The 20,994-nt window shown below is 42.9% G+C and overlaps 1 protein-coding gene across 5 annotated transcripts in view; it reads left to right on the forward strand.

The window, feature by feature from the left end:
* LOC110531736 (receptor-type tyrosine-protein phosphatase delta) overlaps positions 1-20,994 on the forward strand; it is a 614,032-nt gene that overhangs the window by 161,664 nt on the left and 431,374 nt on the right. For all 5 annotated transcript variants that reach the window (XM_090183809.1, XM_090183811.1, XM_090183808.1 and 2 more), the window contains exon 4: positions 16,912-16,935. The gene's annotated coding sequence lies outside the window, so the exon portion shown is untranslated. The remainder of the gene's footprint in view (positions 1-16,911; positions 16,936-20,994) is intronic.

The following is a 20,994-nucleotide window of genomic DNA, read 5'->3' on the forward strand; positions in this document are numbered from 1 at the left end:
CCACTTGCTTTGAATGGAGCGGCTTATTTTGTGCTCATTTTTTAGAATGGGAACCCTTTTCTGGCTATGATTATGGATTCTTAGTGTGCGCGCACACAATCTGTTTGCGATGTGTGTGTTTCTGTGTGCGTGAATAGTGTTTGTGTATGTGCCTACGTCTGTGTAGGTATTGTGTTTTTGTGCATTGTATGTCTCTGTGTGCGTGTGCACCCGTGACTTGTGTTTGAGCCTGTGTGTCTGCGGACGTGTAATCCATTTGTTTAAATATATTTGACATGTTCATTAAGCCGCTAAGCCACACACCCTCACTTTTTCCCCTCTCGGAAAGCGGCTTTTTGCGCCGTGCATAGGCTGTAATTACCGTCCGTGCTCCACAAAGGAGGGGGATGGCACCGAAAGCACAGCAAATAGAGCTGCTTCATGGCTGCCTGCCAGCCTCTCCTTCCTCTATGTCCTCCCTCTCCTTTCTCCTTACAATGACATCACAGCAATCAGGAACCATGAGCCCCGCTATTCAATCATAACACAGAACGTGAAATAAGATGTTTCGGATGAGAGAGAGGTTTAAAAGCAATGAAATTATGGTTATTTTTTTTCATTTATTTGTATTTTTTTTAATTAGTTCAATCTGTCAATTTTAATATCTTCTTTTTTTCCAGCTCTTCACTTAGCTATATGCCCCTTCATGTAGTGTTGAAAATCTGCAATAGACAAATCAACCCACCAAATCACCCCCCCCCCCCCCCATTTAGTGCTTCTGGAGAAAATCATCTTTAAGTCTGTCGTCATTTCTGTTTGTTGGTGAGGGGATTTAGGGACTGGCTGCACATCCGTCCTTTCTCCTGGCGAGGCTGGCACTGCCAAGTTGACACTGTGCCCGGCTGTTGGGCTGGTATCCGTGACCATCTTCCTGCGCCAGCACCATGATTACCATGATCTGTGTCGGCAAGAGTATTACACAACCACCTGGAGAGAGAGGAACACCTGGACACTTAGGTCCTGCCCAACCCACAATACCAGGCTTTACAGCCTACACACTATAGTCATATAGCATATAGTAATTACGCATTCTGTAGGCAACTAAAGGGACTTATAGGCAATTCTATAAAATTACAGGCTTTACAGCCTACACACTATAGTCATATAGCATATAGTAATTACGCATTCTGTAGGCAACTATAGGGACTTATAGGCAATAATATAAAATTACAGGCTTTACAGCCTACACACTATAGTCATATAGCATATAGTAATTACGCATTCTGTAGGCAACTATAGGGACTTATAGGCAATACTATAAAATTACAGGCTTTACAGCCTACACACTATAGTCATATAGCATATAGTAATTACGCATTCTGTAGGCAACTATAGGGACTTATAGGCAATAATATAAAATTACAGGCTTTACAGCCTACACACTATAGTCATATAGCATATAGTAATTACGCATTCTGTAGGCAACTATAGGGACTTATAGGCAATACTATAAAATTACAGGCTTTACAGCCTACACACTATAGTCATATAGCATATAGTAATTACGCATTCTGTAGGCAACTATAGGGACTTATAGGCAATACTATAAAATTACAGGCTTTACAGCCTACACACTATAGTCATATAGCATATAGTAATTACGCATTCTGTAGGCAACTAAAGGGACTTATAGGCAATTCTATAAAATTACAGGCTTTACAGCCTACACACTATAGTCATATAGCATATAGTAATTACGCATTCTGTAGGCAACTATAGGGACTTATAGGCAATAATATAAAATTACAGGCTTTACAGCCTACACACTATAGTCATATAGCATATAGTAATTACGCATTCTTGTAACAATCTTTTTCTTCATCTGATGATGAGTAGGAAGGATCGGACCAAAATACAGCGTGGTAAGTGTCCATGATAATTTATTATATCCTAACACGAGAAAATACAAAATAACAAAGTGCAGGAAAGAAATGAAAATGGAAACAGTTCTGTATGGTGAAAACACAGACACAGAAAACAACTACACACAAAACCCATGTGGGCAAGAGCTACCTAAGTATGGTTCTCAATCAGAGACAACGACAGACAGCTGTCCCTGATTGAGAACCATACCCGGCCAAAAACAAAGAAATACAAAAACATAGAAAAAAGAACATAGAACCCCCACCCTAGTCACACCCTGGCCTAACCAAAATAGATAATAAAAAGCCTCTCTATGGCCAGGGCGTGACAATTCTGTAGGCAACTATAGGGACTTATAGGCAATACTATAAAATTACAGGCTTTACAGCCTACACACTATGTTCATATAGCATATAGTAATTACGCATTCTGTAGGCAACTATAGGGACTTATAGGCAATACTATAAATTACAGGCTTTACAGCCTACACACTATAGTCATATAGCATATAGTAATTACGCATTCTGTAGGCAACTATAGGGACTTATAGGCAATACTATAAAATTACAGGCTTTACAGCCTACACACTATAGTCATATAGCATATAGTAATTACTCATTCTGTAGGCAACTATAGGGACTTATAGGCAATACTATAAAATTACAGGCTTTACAGCCTACACACTATGTTCATATAGCATATAATAATTACGCATTCTGTAGGCAACTATAGGGACTTATAGGCAATACTATAAAATTACAGGCTTTACAGCCTACACACTATAGTCATATAGCATATAGTAATTACTCATTCTGTAGGCAACTATAGGGACTTATAGGCAATACTATAAAATTACAGGCTTTACAGCCTACACACTATAGTCATATAGCATATAGTAATTACGCATTCTGTAGGCAACTATAGGGACTTATAGGCAATACTATAAATTACAGGCTTTTCTCACTATCCAGCCATAGTGCATGGACAAATTATGCGTAGTTTAGGGAGGCATTAAGTTCTCTATAGGCAAGACTGTAACATTAGAATTAGAATCATGGAATTGGTTCATGGAATTGACGTTCTGTACAGGGTACATTGTTATGTGCGATAGAGGGGAGTTGGACCGATGCTCTTGTGATGAGGTAGCCCTGTCGCTGTGATAGGAATTTCCTTTAGGCCTAATGGTTAAGACCAAGACCGGGGTTCAGAACCCACCTGTGACAGGTAGGTCTGGTTACTAAGGAATGAAGTGTACTGGAAGAGCTGAACACTATGTGCTTGGTTATTGCATTAGCCATGTAAAGGTAAATTGCGTAAATCTGAAAATCAAACATGTAATTAACAACTGGCCCAGGATATTACCTAAGCAGTTCATGTACAATGCCCTTGCTAAATACTAATGCATATATACATGACCAGTATGTAACATGGAGCTGTAATTACTCATGAGAATCGGCCTGCTTTCTGGAACAGTCAATGATTAATAATGTATGCTGGTTAACTATGTAACAGACGCCCAATGCGTTATTTAGGAGAGTTACCATCCGATCCAAACTTAAAATAGATTTCACAATGAATATCGCAATTATCTAACCCAACCTACCTTGGAAAACGTACTGTCACCTGCAGAGTTGTTCCCTGGGTATGATTTCATCTGGATGTTGGGTTACACTTATCCAGTATATTTTGACAATGGTGCCATGCTGTCAAAACCACCCACACCCACTGTTAGGGTTGTTGTCATCTTTCAACCAGCAACTGTCTCAAGCACTGGGAAACCAGTTGAGTAGACTCTGTAACCAATCAATGTCTTGAATTAAACAATTAACTCCTGAGGTGTAACTGAGTCCCAGCAGAGAATGACACCCGGGGGACTAAAATTGTTTATCTTAAGGGTGGGAATGCTGAAAAGGACTCAGTATTTCACTGCTCGATTGTGTAATTTGGTTCGGTTGGGTGTGCACTTCATGTGAAATATTCTATCTTGGCAAATTTGATGGGAGAATATTGTATTATTGGTATGTTGTCTCATGGTCTTCACACATTCATGCTTTCCTATTCAGACGAGTAGAAATGAAAGCGAAATCACTGACCTAAACTAATTCATGGTATGTACCACCAAAATATGAAAAAATTAGCTCAGCGAGAATTGCTGATGGGATCAAGGAATTCAACACCCCCCAAGTTTTGAAATCCTTTCTCCCCCCTCCCATTCAATGCACTCTGTAAGCCAACCGTGATCTTTCCCTGAACTGTCATAACTACGGCTCCAGTAACGTTGCAATTACTGAGCAAGCATGTTCAAAAAACACCTCCGCTCCACAACTTCATATTCAATATCACCCATTAAGCATCTTCTCTGACCCCTGTCCAGACCCACGGTGAAAAAGAAAACCCTGTCTTACTTAATATTATCTATCATAAAGCATGTCTGATGTAGTGAGGAAGGAAATTAGAGAGAGAAGGGGTTGGGAGGGAGGGAGGGAGGGAGGGAAAGGGGGAGAGAGGAAGAAGGGCGGGAAAAGGAGGGAGAGAGAGATGGATGGATAGGGAGGGAGGGACATGGGAGGGAAAGAGGGTGAAGGGGGAGGGAGGGAGAGGGGAGGGAAAGGGAGGGAGAGAGAGATGGATGGATGGGGAGAGAGAGGGAGGGAACAGAAGACAGAGAAAGATAGAGATGGAGGTAGAAAGAAAGAAAGATGGAGAGGAAAAGAAAGAGAGCAGGAGGCAGAAAGAGAGAGGGAGACAGACAGCTTCTCCCCTCTTCCCACAGCCTGTAATAACTTCATGCATGTTTAAGCAGGCATTAGTTAAATACCCAGAGGAGGACCCTGGCTCACAGGCTCAGAGATGACACGGGAGCACAACACCACACCACACAGTGGATAGAGAGGATGTAGCAACACACACAGACGCAAACACACTGACACACACACGCACAGATTCATATTCTCTCTCTCTCTCTCTCTCTCTCTCTCTCTCTCTCTCTCTCTCTCTCTCTCTCTCTCTCTCTCTCGCTCTCTCTCTCCCCCCCTCTCTCACACACACACACACACACACATGAATTCTCTCACACACACACACACACACACACACAGAGATGCTCACTTAAGCTGGAATCCTTAATGGTGAAACTGACACACCCGCTTGCCTTTTTACAACAACAAAGAAATTACTCCAAACAGCAAACATTGTTTTTTCCCCTCGGTCACATTGCACGTGCAATAGAAGAGCACCGTACTGGATGTATTGCAAAAAATAATAATGATCATGCTGCGAGACGCTCCTCAGCTCTTGCAACACAAACAAAACAAGGGTGGTAGGGCAGCCAGTGGCGTTGTTTCCCCCTACTAAGGATCCCATCTTTAAGACACATGCCATTGCAGAAAAGTATACACATTAATCTCTTTCTCAGACACACACACACACACACACACACACACACACACACACACACACACACACACACACACACACACACACACACACACACACACACACACACAGCAGTGAGCACCGAGAATCATCTGCTGTCCTTGGGACAAATGGAGAGGAACACATGGCTTCACTATGATTGAAACCACCTACAAAGGTTTCCACAACGTCTCTCTCCCTCTCTCTTTATCTCTCTCTCTCTCCCTCCCTCGTTGTCTCTCTCTCTCCCCCCTTCCTCTCCCTCCTGTGTGCCGGAGTTCTTCAATGCCATCCGGTCTAAGGGCTCCTGCCAAAGAGGTACATCCCCCTGGAAGGCTCACAGTGCTATGGGAAGTTGGGCAGGCAGGGGGAGGTAGGGAGAGAGGGAGGGAGGGAGAGGGGCAGAAGGGTGGAGCACTCCAATGTGGCTGTCACCAGCATATATTTCAGGAGGCGTCTTGTGCTCTCCAGTGCATCTTGCCCTCCCACCAAACACACACACAATTCACACAGGCAGGCCACACACCACAAACAGAAGGCGCCTTGATAGATTCCAGGTCACGCAATCACTGTACATGTACACGCTGTATTTACACACATATGCATGGATACGTACATGCAAACATACAAACCAGAACCAAACCGGAATACATACATGCAAACAAACACACTGAAACATTCAGGAGCTATCTTAAACTAACAACACACACATGTCACATGCTCAACACTCAAGCCCCGAACACATCCACTCCAGCACGACCTATTTCCCCTTCTCCTCCTCCTCTCTCTGCCTAGCGAGTCATGTTAATGAGATGGTTAACAGATCAAAAGGCACAGAGAGGAATTTTTAATTGCTGGAGAGGTGTTGATTAGTGCCAGGCAGAGAGGCGAGGCAAGGTGCAGTCAGCTTCCATTAAACCATAGCTCTAGGGGCTCTGCTGTGCGTGTGTGTGAGTGTGTGTGTGCACCCGCATGTGAGAGAGTGATTTTGAGTGTGAGCATTAAATGCATGTGAGAAAGTGCATGTGTGTGTGTCTGCATCCTTGTGTGTGTGTTTCCTCTGGGAGAGTATTGTTAATGCATAGAAGGCTCTGAATGGTCAGTCCGACTTCTGCAGTGGCCATACAGAATTTAATGCAATGCGGCCTCAGCAGAATTCAGAGCATTCATACTTCTTGCGCTTTATAGAGCTGTCATACGCATGCAATAAATTAGTCTGCACTGCACCACTCATAGTGATTCAGAGCTAATATCTATAGCCATCCAGCTAATTACAAGTAACTGGCTAAACGAAATGAGAATACCTTACCTTACCTTGATGTCGGGGTCCGTTTCCCGGTGCTTAACATAGGAGCTCAGCCAACAGACCATGAAGTAAAAAGGCTCCCCCATTTTCCCACCTGCACCTCCATCCCTAGACCCCCCATCAAAATTTGCCTACATTTAGGCTATTGTTTATATGTGACCCACCACCTGGATTCCGTCCTATGTAGCAACATTCGAAATTGTGTTTTTTACATTGGATAAAAGTACAGACGGAGCTACAAAATAGTATATCATACACTACCTTTGAGGAACAATGGGAAAGTAATTCTGCTTTGAAAGTTGATGAATTTGTAACCTCACTTTTGAGAAAAATACCCTTTTTTCACCTACTGGAGAGCTCTTCTTTGTCTACACCCATTCAGCATTGTTCACACCCTCTTAAGCTTTAGCCCCACCCATCTCTTTAAGGATTCACGTGAGGCCATGTGCTGAACAGAGTGAGTAGTGTAGTAAACAAACAAAGATTTCAAGACTAAAAGTAGTAAAAGTAGTAGCCTACAATAAGGAAAAACTCCAGGTAATAACACACTTCATGTAGTCCTTGGCCTATATCCTAATCTGACTTTGGTAAAGGTCATGTGGATATTCACATTACCATCTCTGGTATACACAAACTATATCAAGTGAAATCGAAATGTATTTGTCACATGCACAAGATACAGAAGGTGTAAACGGTACAGTGAAATGGTTACGTGTATATTTGCATAGTAGCAATATCAAAAACAGAAAGTGTCCAGATAAAAATATTGTATAATTATTAGATGACACTTAGCCAGACACACTTCTCTAAATTGATGGGTCATGTGAAAGTAATACTATAACCATCCTAAGCCACATCTATCTAAGTGGATGGGTCACTATTGTCTAGACATATACACATGTTCCTGAAATACTTTAGATGGCCGTAATCACCCCCAGACACACCTGGCTAATTTGATAGTTCATGTAATCAGCTGGAGAAGTGGAGTCTTTTCTTTAGACATGTAGCTAGGTAGCTAGCTAAACAATTAACCGGCATAATCCCAACTCATACTACTACAAATACAAACTATTTGTCAAAGCTGTAGTATGAATCTGCAGGTAGCTAAAGCTAACCAACTATAACTAGCAATGCAAATGGATTTACTACACAGATCATACACGTAGCATTAGCTAGCGAGCAAGCAAGATAACATTCTCCAGCTAACTTGTAATGAAAATAACTTTCTGACAAAATTAGAAATGTATAATATCTGGGCCTCCCGGGTGGCGCAGTGATTAAGGGCGCTGTACTGCAGCGCCAGCTGTGCCACCTTGTCATAACCGGCCGTGACCAGGAGGTCCGTGGGGTGACGCACAGTCAGCCCAGCGTCTTCCGGGTTAGGAAGGGCCTGGCCGGTAGGGATGTCCCTGCCTCATCGCGCACCAGCGACTCCTGTGGCGGGCCGGGCACAGTGCACGCTAACCAAGGTTGCCAGGTGCACAGTGTTTCCTCCAACACATTGGTGTGGCTGGCTTCCGGGTTGGATGCGCGCTGTGTTAAGAAGCAGTGCGGCTTGGTTGTGTATCGGAGGACACATGACTTTCAACCTTCATCTCTCCCGAGCCCGTACAGGAGTTGTAGCGATGAGACAAGATAGTAGCTACTAAAAACAATTGGATACCACAAAATTTAGAAAAAGTATAATATCTGAAAATGTAGCTAGACTTTTACCCATATAAATGGATGAACGTTTTGTTTGTAGCTACATCTTGTTTGGCCAGCGTTGTGTCAAGTCACTCCGGTTCACACGGTGAAGAAAGTAGCCCATCACACGGTGAAGAAAGTAGCCCATCACAACTTTTTCCAACTGATCTGTCTATAGCGCCTGCTAAATTCAGGGTGGCAATGTTGTTGAGAAAAGTAGGAATTACTTTTGTGGTGCTTGATGGCTAACGTTATATCTTTCAAAAAAGCCATGGAAGAAAGCATTATCAACACATACTGAGCAGCTCACGTTTAAACAGAAGCATGCTACATGGCAGACCAATCCAAACTCATATCTCGGGATGTCCAGGCCATCCATTATCCATTACATGTTCCAGAAGGCATTTCTGCCCTCCAAAAAACACATTTTGATACAAATAAATAAAAAGGCTTTCAAATGCCTCTCCGGTGGAGTAGTGATGTGCGACATACGCTTAGCTTCATAAAACGGGTCACATATGTGTATTTGACACTATGTTGAGGTAAAAATCGGAGTAAAATGCTTGTATGGATGTCAACCCCAATATATGTTCATGTCATCGTCATCAATCAACTGCATTACAGTTCAAAAAGTACTTTGACTACCACCACCGATTTCTGTATCCTAGTTGTGCTACCAGCTTATACGAATGGAAGTTAGCATTTAGCAGTCAGTTTTTCTTAACCTGAAATCTTCTAAATGTTCTGCAGCGAAAACAGCCAAATATATCCTTATCGGATTTTAGTAACCACATTGTGGGCTTGTTAAAATACAGCAATCATGACGGATTTGACAAATATCCACTTTGTTAGATCAGATTTGTTGAATCTGCAGCAATCCATCATCCTTTTATCCCTCACGGTCTGCATTCCATTGACCTCTGTACCGCATCTATCCCCATTACCCCCACAATCTCTTTCCAGGAGTTCAAACTCATTTTTGTGTCTTTTTGTGTCTTTTTCCCTACACAAGGTATCATAAAGATGCTTTTTATTTGTGAACGTCTTCTATTAACCTTTCGTCAAAGTTCTCCATGTTTGATGTCGAGGAAGTTGTCAAAGATGTGAGTTTGTGTTTATACAGGATGTACCACCCCCACCTACTATCAACCAGCAATGTCGACGCGGGGCTGTAAGGAGCTATAAGGAGCCCTCCGCATTGTTACAACATTTGGGAGGAGCACAGCATCGCCTCCAGAGCTCAAAATGGCCTCCACAAGCCTCCAGAGGCTCCACAATTGCGTCACTCCCTCCGTATGGACAGCATTTCATGCATAAATGGGCTTTTATACTTCAGCCCATATTTCAAACCCTAAAAGCATCAATGCCAATTCAGTGAGTTTATGAAGAGGAGATCAAGTATAGGAGAAAGTGATTACAGGGCATAACCTCTGGAGCTGATATTGCTTCTACTGAGGCATTACTGTAATGGAGATGACAATGGCTGACGAGTGCAGACACAGGTAGCAAGTACAGTACTGACACACGAGCAGTGATGCTAATTAGTAGCTAGGAGAGTGCTAACATAATAGCAGTGTCGCTAACTAGTAGAAAATACAGTGCTGACACACTAGCAGTGGTGCTAACTAGCAGCAATTACAATGCTGACACACTAGCAATGAGGCTAACTAGTAGCTACTACAGTAACACACTAGCAGTGATGCTAACTAGTAGCTGCTACTGTGCTAATTCAAGGGGCCTGTTTTTTCATCAATAACTAGGGTACGGGTAGGGCTCGGATATCACTTAATTGATCATTAACATTTTGAAGCTGAGCCATTTGCTAGTGCTCTGCTGCATAGTACATATCATGGTGTCATAAGTGCTTCAACCTTTGTCCGAGTCCACCGAAATATTAAGGTTTGTCGGAGTTTAGAGTGATGAAAAGTAGCTAGTTTACACCTAACTGTTCTCTGTCTCGTCATTGAGCAGAACAGCAAGCAGAGGTGTTGCTATGGATTCTCACACAAGCAGAGCCATGCACAGAGTGCATGCAGCAGCGCGAGCGGCACAGGGAGCGAGGGTCAGACAGATGAGCTGCTAAATCAATATTAACGGAGGAAGTTATTTCTGATTTCGGGTTTCGGGGAGGGCCGGGCCTTAAATTTGGCAGAAGCAATCGGGCCTGGGTAGGGTAGGGCCTGAACGTCGTGGGCATGGGTAGGGCTTGGGGCTTAAAATGTATGCCCGTGGAGGGCGCTAATGCAAACTACAGTCAATTATAATTAAATAGTAGACAGATGTACAAGATAGTAGACATATAGTAGACAGTGCTTAACTGACAACTGCCTCTGTCCCAGCCATGATCTAGGTTCAATATAGTTACACAAAGATCATCACTTAGACTCCTTGCATCAGCAATGTGGACGTATCTGTTCATTAAAGCTCTAATTAAGCACAAGACCTTCTAGTTAGCATTAAGGTAATGCTACACTCTAAGATGCTACTTAACATTCCATCTGCAATCAGTATTTGGCACACACCTCAGCACCCAATGATCTTTCCCTGACTCCCTGACTCTCATTTTGGGCCAACCTTTGGATAAGGTTGAAAAATAAATAAATATCACACAGAGCACCACATCAGTGGCCATTCATCGTATGTGTCTGTGTGTGTCTAAGGGATACTAGCCTGTGTGTGTGTGTGTGTGTGTGTGTGTGTGTGCGCGCGCACACGTGCGTGCGTGTGTGTGCGTGTGTGTGTGTGTCTAAGGGCTGCTTTGCCTGTCCCTCTGTCAGAATTTCCATCTTTTGTTCTAAGAGCTGTTCCCCTGCCTCTCACACACACAGATGGCAGAGGGGTCGGAGCACTTTAATGAATTTTCAAAGGGGCAGCATTGGCAATATTAAAAGGAGCGGCTAACCTTCAGCTCAGCTGACACTGGAGTCAGAGGCATGTCATTGTGCATTCACACACATACGCACACACTTACCAAGAATGACAGATTTTTGAGCAGACAGACAGACACACACATATTTTGTCTGAAAAATTATAACAGAAAAACACAACGGCAACAAAAAACTATACTAAAAAACTCAGTGCTAATTATCCCTGTTAGAGCAGAGGTGTGGACTCGAGTCACATAACTTGAGACTGGACTTGATATAAAATGAAATAACTTGAGGCTTGACTTGGACCTGGAGCCTCAAGACATGGGACTAGACTTTGTCATGAGACTTGAGACCGATGACTACAGGTTCTGTAAACGTTTGTCACTCATTTTGTGGCACAGAATATCCGTGGATTACTCTCCATGCAGCCCGGAGACAGTATCGCACTTGCAAAAGCACACTTGGCCCTCTGATTGGATCAGCAAACTATCAATCAACACAGGTCAGGTGAGCTAGCGCAGTGACAAGGTTTGAGGGGGGTTGCGAGTGTGAAACTGAATGGGGAAAGTATATTCTTCATAAATATTTGAATAGGCTACATTTAGCCTACCATTTCTATTTTATATTTATACCTTATACCAAACCCTTATACTTTTATGTTTATTCGATCTGGTCACTAACATAGTCCTATGACACAGCACCACCTTCTTGTTTCAAAAACATATCATCTGTGCTTCAGAACCAAAATATTGGATGTCGTGACTGTCGACCAATGCCCGTCATTAGCATTGGCAAGCAATGGCGGGTGTACATATTCAGGTTAGTGACCAGTAAGCTTACTTCACAAGGTCACCAGCATTGGGGCATCAAGGAACACTTACTAGCATAGGCCTACTGGTCTTTGAGTGGAATTTGTTGTTAAAATGAATTATTGCATAATCAAAATGTGTTGTAGATACAATTTTGAAAAGGGGTGTCACGTAGACTCAATAAATAGAAAAAGACTTGACTTGACTTATTCTTAGAATTCAGAACTTGGACTTGACTCGAGACTCGACATGCTCTACTTGGGACTTGACTTGAGACTAGACCTTGTGACTTGGTTGTGATTCAAATAATAGTGACTTGGCCCCACCTCTGGATTAGAGTGACAGCCAATGAGTGCTCCGCTCCTGGGTCAAAGGCCATTTTTAATGATGAGCGCATATGGCTGCCACCTTACTGGCAAACGAGGGAGCACGGTGTGGTGTAGTGCTTCTGTTCATCCATCTGCCCCATGGTAATGACTCCACCTGGCCTCGGCTGTGCCTCCACACAGGTAGCACAGAAAAACACGAATAAAAAGCAATATGCTTGTTTGAATCCTGCACTACATTGTTTGCTTGTTTGACCTAATTATCTATTGGTTGTGATGACAATGAGTTCGGAAAAAGACCTTGGAGTTGATAGGGTTTGGTGGCGTGCTTATAGTGTTTATTACAAGTTTATAGGGGTGTTATGACAGTCTGACTGAGTGACAAGGTAATGCATTTCAATATCTAGGCTCGTTTGGTGTGTGTGTCTTTTATGAATAGTATCTGTATAGATAATGTAGGTCCTTATGCCACATCTTGTTCAGTAAGGCCTAAGCTTTTTGACCCTTTCCACAATACTTCAAGAAGGCACTTTAGGGTCCTTAAGCATCTGGGCAAGGCCTTGATGGTGCCAACCGCCAACCCATCACACAGATGCCCGCGGGAATGCCCCCTACTGAAACACATCATCTGAACGGGCAGGCCTGCCCGGCGCAGCCAGAGGCGTCAGGGCTCCAGCCTGTCTCTTTCCCTCGTTTCCTTGAGCAAGAGGCTCTTTATTGTCCTCCTTTTTCCGAACTCTGGGTCATACTTCACTGAGGAGCCAGAGGCCTCTGATATCTCCCTTCTGATCCCTGATCAAGCAAGAAAAAGAAAGCTGCATTTTTTTAAAGACCTCAAAGTAGTTTTTATTGCCCTGTACAAGGGAATGCCTACAGAATGGCCCCTGGAAGACAAAGCAGAGCATGTAAGGTTTTTTTTCGACTTCGGCTTTCATGTTTGTATTTGTTTATGCACCATCTGCTCCAGAAGAGGTGGGAATAGATGTCTCAATCAACAGTACTTTTAATATTCAGGGGATTTGCAGTACTTCAACTCAATTTGATTAGATTACATACATTTGGACAATTATTGAGTTTGTTTTGGGTGGGGTTGCGATAATCAGATCAATGACAATCATGTTCAGTTTATTGGGTGTAGCTTGACGTTTATTATAACTCATGTATCCAGATATAGGCTGTTCAAGGATTTTATAGAACAGTGTTGAACCTGTGCACCTGCAACCCCGAGTCAGCTGCTGAGAGAACTCCACATCTGCTTCAGTGTCCGTACGTATGCATGGCTGATATACTGTCATGCCTCAGTAGCCACTAAACTGGACCAAGATGATCTGACAACAGCTGATTGAGTTTGAGTTATCTGCTCTTGTGCGTCATGCATTAAATACTTCACTCTGAAGTCAAAAAGTTGACAAAATGTTCTCAAAAGAGCCAGACAACTTCCGCTAAACTCTATTGGCTCCATCGTCGGTTTATGTAAATTCTCAAAGCTCAAGTCTGTCTGAGCCCGGACCAGCTGTAGCTTCTAACACTTCCTTAACGTCCCTCATCAGAGAGTGTTTACATGGCGTCTGTGAAAGGGGCCCAGATAGTTGCAGTGGCAGCGACGAAAGGAAGGCAGCAGTACAGTAAACCGTTTCTGGCTCTCCTCTTCTCTCTACTCTCTCGGATAGGCATTTTAACAGCAAGCTGGAGCTAGGCCAGCAAGCCATTTCAGGCCATTATGTAGAGCTGTAAAAAACAGCTGTTCCCATTCCACTCTGTTGAATAGGTTAAATAGTGACACGGTGGAAACAGCGGCCTTTTCGTCATGGTGTAATTGAACAACATGAGGTGCCGGCGGTCGGTGTAGTAGTGGCTTGGCAAGGCTGTCCGTTGTGTTCATTGCGTTTTGTTTCCAATAGCAACCACTCATGCCACAGCAGCCCACCCTCTTTTGGAGTGATGAAGCCTGAGTGAGAGAGAATTGGTCCCAACAATTGAACCAAAAGCTTGACCCACTGATGAACTGAAATCAGTCAATGGGTTTAAGAGGAGCACACCGACAGAGGCTAGGTGGAAACGAGTTGGCTATTGAATGCACTCATGTCCAGTGAGGTTAACACAGATTTAAGTGGAAAAACACCAACACATTATACCTCAGTCCCAAACGCTGCCTGTGATGTGCTCAGTTACAAAACACTGTGTGTGTCCACTTGTAATACTCACCGGATTGACCGCCACATACATCTCTAAATCCCTGTTGTCAACAGAGAAACGGCAACATAGGGATATAGTTCTCGGATTTCCTGCCATGTCAAAAGTTTTCATATCTTATAGAGGTTCCACACAGCATGACTAAGACTCCGAAAGCAGCTTATCTGCTTGAAACAGGGGGAAAAGTATCATCCTCTCTTTGTTTTTCCTTATTCACATTGTGGGTTTAAGGAGACTCACAAGAGCCTCTGTCATCCTCATGCATTTCTTTTTACCAATCCCCCACTGGCCTAATCCACTTAGAGTTGGCCTGTGCTAGCTTTACTCGAGTTTATTGGTGAGGTCATATATTTCTAATCAATGCATCTCAATTCATTGCAAGAACAAAACTCACTATTAAAACCCAAAATGTGTTTGATGGAGAGAAAGTGTTGATATATATTTTTTTAAATAAATGATTGCGAAACTGCCTTTCCTGTCTGTTTGGTAATTTAGTAATTGTACGTGACATTACTTGCTTATCCTGTTTTCTGTCATTCTCGAACGCTACAAAGTTAAGTTGTACCACATTTCAAAGGGCACTATTGATCTGTTACTGTATGTGTTGCACAAAATTCCCAATACAGCCCGTTATCTTCCCCCCATTGTCTCTGACTGTCTCTCTTTCTCCCAATACAGCCCGTTATCTTTCCCCCATTGTCTCTGACTGTCTCTCTTTCTCCCAATACTGCCCGTTATCTTTCCCCCATTGTCTCTGACTGTCTCTCTTTCTCCCAATACTGCCCGTTATCTTTCCCCCATTGTCTCTGACTGTTTCTCTTTCTCCCAATACAGCCCGTTATCTTCCCCCCATTGTCTCTGACTGTCTCTCTTTCTCCCAATACAGCCCGTTATCTTTCCCCCATTGTCTCTGACTGTTTCTCTTTCTCCCAATACAGCCCGTTATCTTTCCCCCATTGTCTCTGACTGTTTCTCTTTCTCCCAATACAGCCTGTTATCTTTCCCCCATTGTCTCTTAGGAAGTGTCTCTCTTTCTCTCCCAATGCAGACATCCATGTCATTAAAACCTCAGGGGTTTCTTTTAGCTCTTGAAATCTGACATCCGCCCTCCCATCCTCCCACGTGTCCAATTTTACCGAACGTGGTCCCTGAAGGTCTCCAGCCACAGTCCCTTGTTTAGCAATAAAAGCAACTGACAGTGTCAGTGTGTGTTTGAAGCAAACAGTATATTAATGAATACCTAAGCACAAGGAGTTTGAGTCCTAATTTCCCCCCTTAGCCTAAAAATAAGCAATTCCTCTGTGACTAGGCCAACTTGGCATTGTATTCACATTCTCCCAGCACAGTTGATCCCAGGAGATTGTATACACCAAAATGCAAATAGATGCGAGGAGAAAAACATAATCTGTGATAAATCAAATTACTTGAAAATGATGCTTAGCAATACAGTATGTCTCTGTGAGCTCTCCAAGCAATGCTTACCCGCGGAACAGCTTCTGAATGAACGTTTCGTGTGAGCTGAAGAAGTCGTCAGCTCCCTCTCCGTGTCTTTGTTTTATTGTAACATTTACAACCAAAGCAAATCTGTTCTTGGGAGCAGTAAACCCGTAGAGGGAACAGTTTCTGATGTAAATATAGTGAGGTAATGGAAATGTATTTCTCAGACTTGTCAGGGAGGGTTGTCGAGGCGAGCACCTGCTCGCGTAACTCCCCTTTTCATAAATCTTAGCCAAAATGAATGTCAGGGAAAACAGCAATGAAACTGAAGATGAGGCTAAATCCGACTATTTTATCTTGCCGGGCTTCTGCGGTGGGAAGACCTTAAGGCCTTCATAAAGCAGAACTAAGAGACAGAGATGCCGTCGTATTATAACTCCGGCGCCCCAGACATCAGCTGTCGAAATAACAAGCGCTTGGTTATATAAGGAAAGGTCGTAGCACAAAGGGTTAGAGATATCTGAGGCCCTCTAAATTACTTCAAAGACATACCAGTGGAAGAAGGTGGTGTGTGTGCGTGCGTGTGTGTGTGTGTGTGCAATGGTGTTGAGGTGAACACTTGGTCGTAATGGATGACTGCTGCCCACTTTTGTCTTTATTATTGGTCTCCTTCCCTTGGAATCCGAGGAAACACTGACAAATATTAATGCCAGTTGTGCAAACTTTGGATCCTCGGGGGAGAAAGGTCCGGCGTTTCATGTCAGTCGTTTAATAAATTACAGACCCCTCTTGACAGCGACTATTCTTAACCTCCAGTCTGCACCAACGTATGGGACATTTTTCAGGAGCCGGTGACAGCTTTAGCCTGCGTTGAAGTTTACTCTGCTGTACATTGTAATTTGCTGACGTTTCTTATTTTTTCTCCCTTCCTCCTTCTCTCTCTGTCTTTCCCCACCTACCGCTTTCAGATGTGACCATCCGTTCCACAATAGGTAAGTCTCATTTTGTTATTTTCCCAACCTAACTACTCCTCAACAGTGACACGTTTTCAGTGGCAACTCATTGTGTATCCAATCTGAATGATTAAGTAAAGGAGGGAGTAGGGGAGTGGTGGGGTAGATGCTGCTGTTTACTCAGGAAGGTGTGCAATGCTACGCCATCCCCCTCTTCGTTTTCCCACGTGTAAGAGCGCCAAAACACAAGCTAGCTATTTCTAGCAACCGGGTTATGCTCTCAGCGGCTTAAATTGTATTCAAATGAGAGTCAAATGAGCCAGATTGTTCAAAGAGGATCCGGCAGTGTTGACTTAAACAGGGAGCCCAGGTATCCAAAGACATAAACTATAGTAAGGGGCCACTGGTGATGAATGTTTCCCCTGCCACAGCTCCCTTCGCCATTTCTATCACACACCTCTGTGGTATGACAGGAAGGCACCATCACCATGGTGATGGCATCTCTATGAGGACAAGGAACTATTGAAATATTGGACAAAAAAATATATAATATTCTAATGCAGTTCATGGCCACTGCGTATCTCAAGGAAGTGGGTGCATCACACTTAAAGTGGCCTTTTTAAAGGATATTAACAAATAACAAAGGAGACTGTGTCATGCCCTTGTTGTATCATAAGGAGCGATGCACCACAAATATTTCAATTACTTTCAAGGACAAATGTGACCGACCGGTTCAAATCGGTCTTATGTAGCAAAATTTGAAATGGTGTTTTTTACTTTGGATGAAAGTAGAGACTCAGAGCTACAAAATGGTATATCATACACTACAGTTAAGGAACAATGGGAAAGTCATTCTGCTTTGAAAGTTGATAAACATCTAAACTCACTTTTAAGAAATGGCCTTTGAATGTTTTGGTAAACCAACTGTAGAGCCCTTCTTTGTCTACACCTATTCAGCATTGTTCACACCCTCTTAAGCTTTAGCCCCACCCATCTCCCATTGAAATATTGGACAAAAATATATATATATTCTAATGCAGTTCATGCCCACTGAGTATCTCAAGGAAGTGGGTGCATCACACTTAAAGTGGCCTTTTTAAAAGATATTAACAAATAACAAAGGAGACCGTTTTCATGCCCTTGTCATATCGAGCTTTCTGTACTAACAGCAGTTAAGCACCCAAGCTAACCTTCTAGCTACTTCCAGACACAAATGAGAGAACAGCTCACTAAACATTACTCGCCCTAGCGTAGCTGGTTAGGCTGTTATGTTATCCAGAGCGTTAGTGACTGCAACTGTGCTGTCAGATTGTCCGTAAATTCAGAGAGTTTCGCTCTCGGAGCCAATGAGTAGGGTTGATCCAAACGTTCTGACCTCACAACGGCAGTCAAGCACTGAAGCTAACTGGCTAACATTGGCTAGCTTGCTAGCTATTTCCAGACACAAATTTGAGAACACCCCACTCTGACCATTTTACTCGCCCTAGCAGAGCTGGCTAGACTGCTTTTATGTTATCCAGAACGTTGGTGAATGTAACTGTGCTGTTGGCAACATTTTAATTAAGCTTTTTTGACGTTTACTGACACCGGCCATATTCAACAGGTGTTGAGCGTTTGTAAATTCAGCAGTTATTCTGCGCTCTGGCACACTCAGACGAGAGAAGATGGCCAGATTGAATTTACGAACACACCCGAAATGGTTACTTGCATAGTGGAGGCTTTTTTAAAGACATGTAGCTAACTAGCTAAAGAATAAACCATAATTCTAACTCCTGACATTACTACCCTGCATGAATCTGCAGGTAGCTAAGCAACCAGATTCAATGTTAGCTAGCTAACATTAGGCTATAACTAGCCAAGCAAATGGCTCTAAGATACGAATAATAAGATGATACAGGTGTTTTCTCCATCTCCTTAGCTATCATACTTAAATTCCACTGAATTCAAAACTCGGTCCTTGAGAAAGTGGAGAACAACACTTATGCAGTTTTACTACGCAATACATTAAAAAAAGTGGATCACCTACACATACTGATCAGCTCAAGTTGACAGAAGCGTGCTATATGGCAGACCAATCCAAACTCATCTCTCGGCATGTCCAGCCCACTCATTATCTCAGCAAATCATGACTAGAGGGAAGGTTGCTTCCTTACCTATACAGTAGTGTAACCTTTAAATATGGAGCAAAGAAAATAAGCTAAGACACGACAGTGCAGTAAACTCTGGTTCCTTTTCCAGTTGTTCCAGTGTTGAATGAACAGCCTATTGAATGAACAGTATAGGTGCACTCACTCAGCCTGGTTCCTCGGTGCATACAGCCCTAAAACAGTATTGGAGCCTGCACCAGTCCGGAAGGGGTCAGATACATGATTGAATCCCCCATAGCAGGACCCCAAAAATGGGCAGCGTGAGCGGTCAACTCAATGATAATGTATAGAGGGGAAAATCAATGATCTCGTTCGCAAGGTAGGAGGGAGGAAGTGGTCAGGGGAGCAACATTGGACAGTCGCTATACTCCCATAGCATGCTAACCTATTGTTAGCTTAGCCTCCTTGAATAGTGCATGTTAAATGCTCTCTTCAAGTTAGCATTCCTGATTGAGCTTTAATATAATGATGCATTAGAGCAGGAGGGAAGTCACCTTGTGGTGTAATTGAAAACACAGTCCCACTCTGCCTGCCACTCGCAACCAGTCGGAGCATTTGTGGGAGAGGTTCTGGTCCGGCTCTCGTGCTTTGAGAGGCAGACAGCAGTGAACGACTGATTGACTGCTTGGAGGAGAAAACCCCTGGCAAGTTGGGAATTTTAATTACCCGCGGGAGGCCAACAGATGGACATTTACCGAGAACCTTGCTGGTCGACTTAGAATGTGTCAAACATCTGTGTCAAACATCAAACATCAACCACCAGGCATCTGTGGGGGTTGTGTTCCCAGGTTCACGTCCACTATGGCAGAAAGAGAGTACTCTTTGGTGGACTAAGCACGATTGAAACCAAATGGTCTTTATTTATGCCGTTTACCATGATTCAAGGTTAGAATCACAAATACGTACTGCTCATTATTACGGATACATGTTTTGGACACGTTTGCCACATTGACAAAATAATATATAATGCACTAATTGATTGAAAATAAATAGTCATCTGAATAATTAAATTGTTTACTATGAATAACATTATGTAGTAATGTTGTTTGGGCACATTTACTGAGTACCTGTAAATATGTGCCTGAATCTTATTAACCTTTTCAGACCTCTTTTAACTCTGATCATTCATTGACTTAAGTACCTTCCAGTCTCTTCTCAGGAGCAATGTAATATTCTTTCTGCTCATGTAGAAAAAGTAATTTTTCATTGGAAGGTCTGTCATTTTGACAAAAAAAATACATCTCGGGTTTAATCTCACAAGTCTTGCCATTATTTATCTCCTATCATTTCATTTGACAGTCATCAGTCATTACTGTTTTTGCCCATATGGGAAGTTTGATAGAGATGTCAGAGTTTGGGTATGTCCTTGAGCAGATAGTTCCTGATACATCTTTGCCAATGAATCATACACCGCAGGTGTTTCTCCAGGATTTACATCATCATGGCAGCTTACCATCTTGTTTCATTGACCCCTCTTTTATTTCCACCATCTTGGGTCTTCCTCCCAACACGATATAGCAAGTCAAGAGCATGCTTCGTTCTTTCCCTAATTCTTGAAGCTCCATCCTTTGAATGTGCTTCGAAATGTCCGGGATTCAAAGGCCTACTCCTTTTTCATAAGCACTTCAAATAGAAGCTAAAGGCAGGAATGACAATTGGGTTCATTATGCTCGCCGAGGAACAAGGGCTCCAAGCAGTCGGAGAGTGAGAGCAACTGAGCGACAGTGAGAGTACAGAGAGTTCATCTTTGTTCGCTCCGCAGTGAGTAAAAATAACACCTTCAGTTCTTTAGAAAAGCTGGGCGCCAGTTATTATTGTATTATGCCATGCATGCCTTTCATTCAGGTAGAGGTTGTGCCATGCTTGATCAGTGTTTCAGTGAGTGGTGGCAAAGGAAGTGATTGTCGGCTGGATAAGCAAACACCATTACATTGTTAAATTCTATAAATAG

This window comes from Oncorhynchus mykiss, chromosome 9, assembly GCF_057628025.1.
Source record: "Oncorhynchus mykiss isolate SJ-2025 chromosome 9, ASM5762802v1, whole genome shotgun sequence".
Classification (NCBI taxonomy): domain Eukaryota; kingdom Metazoa; phylum Chordata; class Actinopteri; order Salmoniformes; family Salmonidae; genus Oncorhynchus; species Oncorhynchus mykiss.